The sequence below is a fragment of the Cupressus sempervirens genome, chromosome 7 (assembly GCF_028749045.1).
Source record: "Cupressus sempervirens isolate cs-2001-9-10 chromosome 7, ASM2874904v1, whole genome shotgun sequence".
NCBI classification, from domain to species: domain Eukaryota; kingdom Viridiplantae; phylum Streptophyta; class Pinopsida; order Cupressales; family Cupressaceae; genus Cupressus; species Cupressus sempervirens.
In genome coordinates this window covers 327,593,906-327,599,905 of record NC_143124.1, presented here as the reverse complement: position 1 = coordinate 327,599,905, position 6,000 = coordinate 327,593,906, and positions in this window count along the sequence as shown.

Here is a 6,000-nt window from a genome sequence, read left to right as displayed (position 1 = left end):
TATTAAATTAGGATTGTGAATCTTTAAATTTATATTATTTTCTTTATCAACAATATATCAAAGCCTATACAAATTAGATGAGATGACCCTAGCTATAAAGGTCACTAAATCCCAATATTGTACTGTGGCAATTCGTCAAATAATTTGCAAACATGCTCTGATACCACTGAAATATCCCCGACAGGTTATTTACTCCTTTTTACACCCAAAACTTAAAACTTCAAGGGTTCAGTCATTTTGTCAACAGTTAGCAATCAAGGTTCGGAGCTACTGTAATAATCATGTCTGAAAGAGCTACTAATTATACCGACAATTTGTTAACACTCTTGATGCCAACTTTAGTTGCTAAATTAAACTTGCAAAGATTTACAATTCACAAATGTATTATGCTATAATCTTACTTATTTCAGTCTTCAATTACTTAAACTGGTCTCTTGCATTTCCTCTGTCGACTACTGATTACAGTCTTTGCTCAGTGCTTCCACTCTTAGAGCTTGCTCACGGGAGACCTAACCATCATATATACCCTATTTGGAAACTAATGCCGCCAAGTGTCTACTTGAAAGTTCAAAACTTTGTATTACTGCTGCAGATGAACAATCAGATCTTCAGTTGAAAAGATGGGAGCGAATATCGAGTCCCATAAACCAAGTCGATGCCGAATTTCTTAATATATATACGTCTGAAAAAGAACTGATGAGTCAGTATTCTTTGCCGACTTTTGCCATTGTAATTCCTTAGCGGGTACACTGGTTTCCCCTTGGAAAATAATCGATTCTCAAAATTATTCGGGATTAGACTTCTGAAGTTGCTATCGACTCTTAAATCGCCAAGTCTGTTAGCTCCTAAAGCGTCACTTGGTGACACCTTCATCCCGACTCGTAAGTGGTCTGTAACAGTCGGGGAAAACCTTAGCGGATGCCCTAATTTCGCAGTTTGTGCTGTTACCAACTATGGCAAGGGTGTGCAAAATCTTTGTAGCAGACAGTCTTCCGAAAGTGCTCCTGCTGAAAACCCTCAGACCGGGCCCTAGAGCTGAAGCCGCTCAACCGATCTCTACCCCCGACTTTAATTAATGAATCCACCGCTACTGGAGCGGTAGCCCAGGGTCGCACTAGTCTTTAAAGACGACGCTGGAGGGTATTATACCCCCTTCAATACACTTGCAAACTTCCCAAGTCTTGCGATGTTTATAAACAATGATGGAAATGCATGAAAGGAAGCTGCCTGGCTCGAAAAATGCAGATTTACCAAATTCCGCTAGGCATTGTGCGAGTTACTCCGACTGCTATACAACAATTCCTAAATAAATCTGAGTTGGTTCCGCTTCTAGCCTGACCCCAATGATGTCACCTTATAGTCTGATTTCTGAATTGCTCTCGGTTCAGATTTCGTCCTAAACGAAAGTGCTGGCTGGAAGGATTGTCTAGGAAAACTTACCTTCTTCCCTGATTTGTTCAATACTGCCACTGATCCTGTGGACCTTGTGAATAGATTATATCTTCGAGTCTCAATTCTCAGAGTGATCCTCAAAACTCAATCCTCCAAAATTTGGCCTTAAGCCACAAATGGTCGCCCTAATGAAATGACTGAAAGTCACCTCCAATCTGCAATAATTCAGATGATATTTCACACCCTCAAAATTGCGTACCGATTGAGAGTTATCGTTCTCAATGGCCAACTAATTACAGAAACCCTAGGTTCCACAATGCTCTTGTGATTAAATCACAATCTGGAATCAAAAGAGATAAAATAACTGCCTGATTCGAATGGAGCCCCGGGGTGCCTATTTATTCTTTTCTCTCCATCTTCTCCAGAGACTTCTAGAACATTTTCGATCTTATCTCTTAAGTGACTTTATTAAATATTTTATGATCCAAGTCACTTTATTAAATTAATTAAATATAAAGTTATCTTTTAATATTTATTTATTTGATAACTTTATAAATAATTAACTTAATATTACTTATTTATTTAATTAAAATAATTAATTAGTCATCCTTATAAAATATGCATTATTTTGGACAACCAAATTAATTAAATTAATTAAATTGAACTGTCACCAAAAGTGGGGACATGACATTAGAGAAAATAGAAGTTAATCGAGTTTGGTGGTAAACCAGCCAAACCCAAAAAAAAATTCAATTACTTCCAACTTAAGAAGATTAAAAAAGAAATTAGTGAAATCTCTCTCAAGAGTCTCCTTCGAATCGTACCTTCATGCAAACACTCAAAAACAAAGATTAAACTGCTCTGATACCATGTTAGAAATGGAAAAAGAAATATGTAAATAAGCAATACCAGGAAAGAATCTAAGTGAGTTAATGCATAAAAATATATTACCAAAAGATAGGAGAGAGAAAGCTTCAAGATCCAACTCCATGAGACAAGATATGGAAAGGGGAAAGCAAAGAAAACCCCTTGTGACATTATGAATGAGGCATGAAAAGCCTAAGAGGAGAGAGAGAGAGAGAGAGAGAGAGAGAGAGAGAGAGAGAGAGAGAGAGAGAGCAATGGCTCATACAATAATTGAGAAGAGGAAGAAACCTCATTAGAAATGAGAGAGGAGGGTCATCTCTTAAATAGAGATGAGAGAGAGGAGTTAGAATTTAACTCCCATGTCTATGAATGCCACGATTCATAAGTGTGTGAGGCCAAGTGTGAGATTCCTCTTAAGGAGGAATAATCTAAATTATAAATTACAATAAATATTTGTCCTCACATATTCCACTAGAGGACAAAATAAGATGTAGTGGAAAAAGGACTAAAATGAAATATATTAGGATACCTTGGCTTATATCCTAATATATTATAACAATAAAGAAAAGAGGTCTAACTTTGGTTTATAGCACACCAAGGAAAGATTACAACTTCTAACATGTTTTTATTTGTTTTCTACTTGTGGATGTGGTCTTGAAACTCTAGAGTGTCTCTTGTTGTCCCCTTGAAACACTTAGGAGATTTCAGGCATCATCATTGACTACCTTTGCACAATCATTCTTATGGTCATCCTGACATCTATGCCTTGATGTAAGCATGGTTTTGCTACATTAAATTGGGTAAGCTAACATCAAAGTCATCTTGACCTTTATACCTTTGATGTTTATGTTAGAATCTTTTCACATTCCAGTCTGATATAAATCACATTCATATCTTCATAGTTGCGCTTGTGACTAGTGATGATTGTGTGATTTTTTGATGTTTGTTAATAATGGCCCAATTATTAAATAAGTTCTTTTACATTCTCTAATGAATGATGAAAACAAAATCCTATGTTATAGTTGCTCTATTGTAAGTATGCCTTTGCATTTTCATGTAGCTTGCATTATTAGACTTCAAGTTAGTTTGCATTTTTAGGTGCATTATGAGTTTGAGAGGGTTTTCCCTTCATCTTTCTTGTGGACTTTTAATCAACTATGGTCATGTTTTGATCTTCATTTCCTTATCTTCTTTCATGATCTCAATCTAAATTTCCATCTTAAATAGTTGATTGATTTTGGGGCATTCTATTTCTTATGAAAAAAAATATTTTCTTCTTTCTATTTCTTTCCATATCTTACACATTTCTACCTTCCATTTGCTTTTAACCCACTTCTTTTCTTCTAATTTACCTTTGGGGCATAATATTTCATGCTTGATGATCTACCTTGGTTTTGTGATTCTTATATCTTTCATCTTATATCAAGAACTTTATCTTTTGTTTGATTTGATCAAATTTATCAATTTGCTATTTCTCCTCTATCTCATTTCAATTTCAATCACGAGGGGGTAGTACCTATCAACTTCAATCCTTGATTCAATTTTATCAATTTTATCCTCGACTTTTTTAAGTCAAAATTTATTTGTATTCTTTGTCTTGATGTGTTCCCGAATTGACCACACATCTGGGTTGTTTTGTGATCCCAAATTGATCTCGAACTTCAATTTCTGTCTCTCAATACATGTGTTCCCAAATTGATCACACATTATTCAAAGAGGGCCAAATGTATGCACCCTAAAATGATCCCCTAGACTATGGACCCCCATTATTAAATTTATCAAATTTTCCAAATCAATGGTTTGCAATATTTTATTAAATCAATTCAAATTAATTTCTTTGATCAAATTGTAACTAATTCAATTATTTCAACATTTCCTAAGGTTTGATCATTTTATCCTAAGTCTTATTAAATTAAAAAAAACCTCTCTTTTAATTAAATAATTAGTCCATATTTAATTAATTAAGAGAAAAACCTCTCTTTTAATTTAATTTAAATATTTCTAATTTAATCAAAAGAACTCGCTCCATTTTAGTTAAATAAAATTCTAGTTGAAAAAAGAAATAAAATAAATAAGAATAAAATAAATTCTTTTTTCCTCTACACTTAAATGCACATATTTCTAAGTGGGATTCCATTAAATTTTTCACTTTTTTTTCTCATTGGTGAAATTTTGTCTCACACGGATCATTCTTTCTCCACCCTTGATTAAATCTTGTTGCCTCTTAATCTTAATCATCCATTCTTCTTTATAAGGGAGAGCCCTCTCCTCATTTTTGACATCCATGACTATGCTATTGTTATGCTACAAGTTTGGAGAGTGATTGTTAGGGGAGTTTGTGCATTAAAGCTTTTTGTGGAGAACTTATATATTCTTTTTTTCTTCTCTCATACATCCATGACTTCCACCATCATGATCCATCCTTGCACTTTCATATTAGCTTAGATCCATATTTTCTTTCATAGATTAATCTTGCATTATTATTTCTTTTCATAGATTAGATTTCCTTTCTTGTATTGCTTTGCATTGTTAACATTTAGATTATATTGCATCTTCATTTGCATGCATATTTTGATCTTTGAATCTCTCATTTTATGATGTATTTGCACGGGCACAAACTATGTCAAATTGAGGGCTTCCATTACAAACCTTTTCACTCCATGAATAGAGAGCTATGAGCCACCATTTGAGACCTCATTCTTAAGAAATCTTGGATATAATGTTTCATAGAAGTGTGCTAACATTTTAGGCATACAATAGAAAAGTCTCACACTTGAGTGGGAGCGATGGTAGATGAAGGTAAGCTGAAGGTGGAGAAGTTTAATGGGTAGAACTTTTAGTTATAGAAGATGCAAATGGAAGACTATCTTTATTAGAAGGATATATGGAAGCCGCTGGAAGGAAAATCTAAGAAACAAGGAATTATGATAGATGAGGACTGAGACATTTTAGTTTGAAAGGCACTTGAAATTATTTGGTTATTCCTAGAACCACCAGTGATATTTAACATTACAAAACTGAGGATGACGGAAGAGTTGATGGAAACCCTAATGAAATTGTATGAAAAGTCCTCCGCTTCCAATAAGGTATTTCTCATGAAGCATTTTTTTAATATGAATATGGAAGAAGGTGGTTCTATTTTGGATCATTTAAATGAGTTTAATCCTATTACTAGTTAGTTATCTTCTATGGGTATTAATTTAGATGAAGAAATTAGGGCTCTCTTGATTTTCTTTTCTTTGCTTGAAAGCTAGAATAGCTTGGTAATGGCTATGAGTAATTCTATTTTTGCATCTAATACCCTAAAATTTGATGATGTGATTGGTGTTATTTTGAGTGAGGAAACTTGTAGGAAAACCTCAGGTGGATCTATATCAAGAAGTGCTTTGAACACACAAAGCAGAGGCAGAATATTTGAGAGAGGAAACAATTTCAAAAATCATAGAAAATTAGGAGGAAACTCAAAGGGAAAGAGGTCTCAATACAAAGGACCAAATGACTTCTAGTACTGTGGAAAACTAGGGCATAAGAAGAAATATTGTTGGACTTAAAAGAAAAATGAAGGAGATAAAATAGAAGGGAACAAGGAGGCAAATGTGGTAAGTAACAAATCTGAAGAGGACGTTTTGCTTCTATCTTTAGAAAGTGTTGATGATTCATGGGTTTTAGATTCTGGTGTTTCATTTCATACTACACCTCATACAAGTTATTTTATTGAATATTTCAAAGGGCATTTTGGGC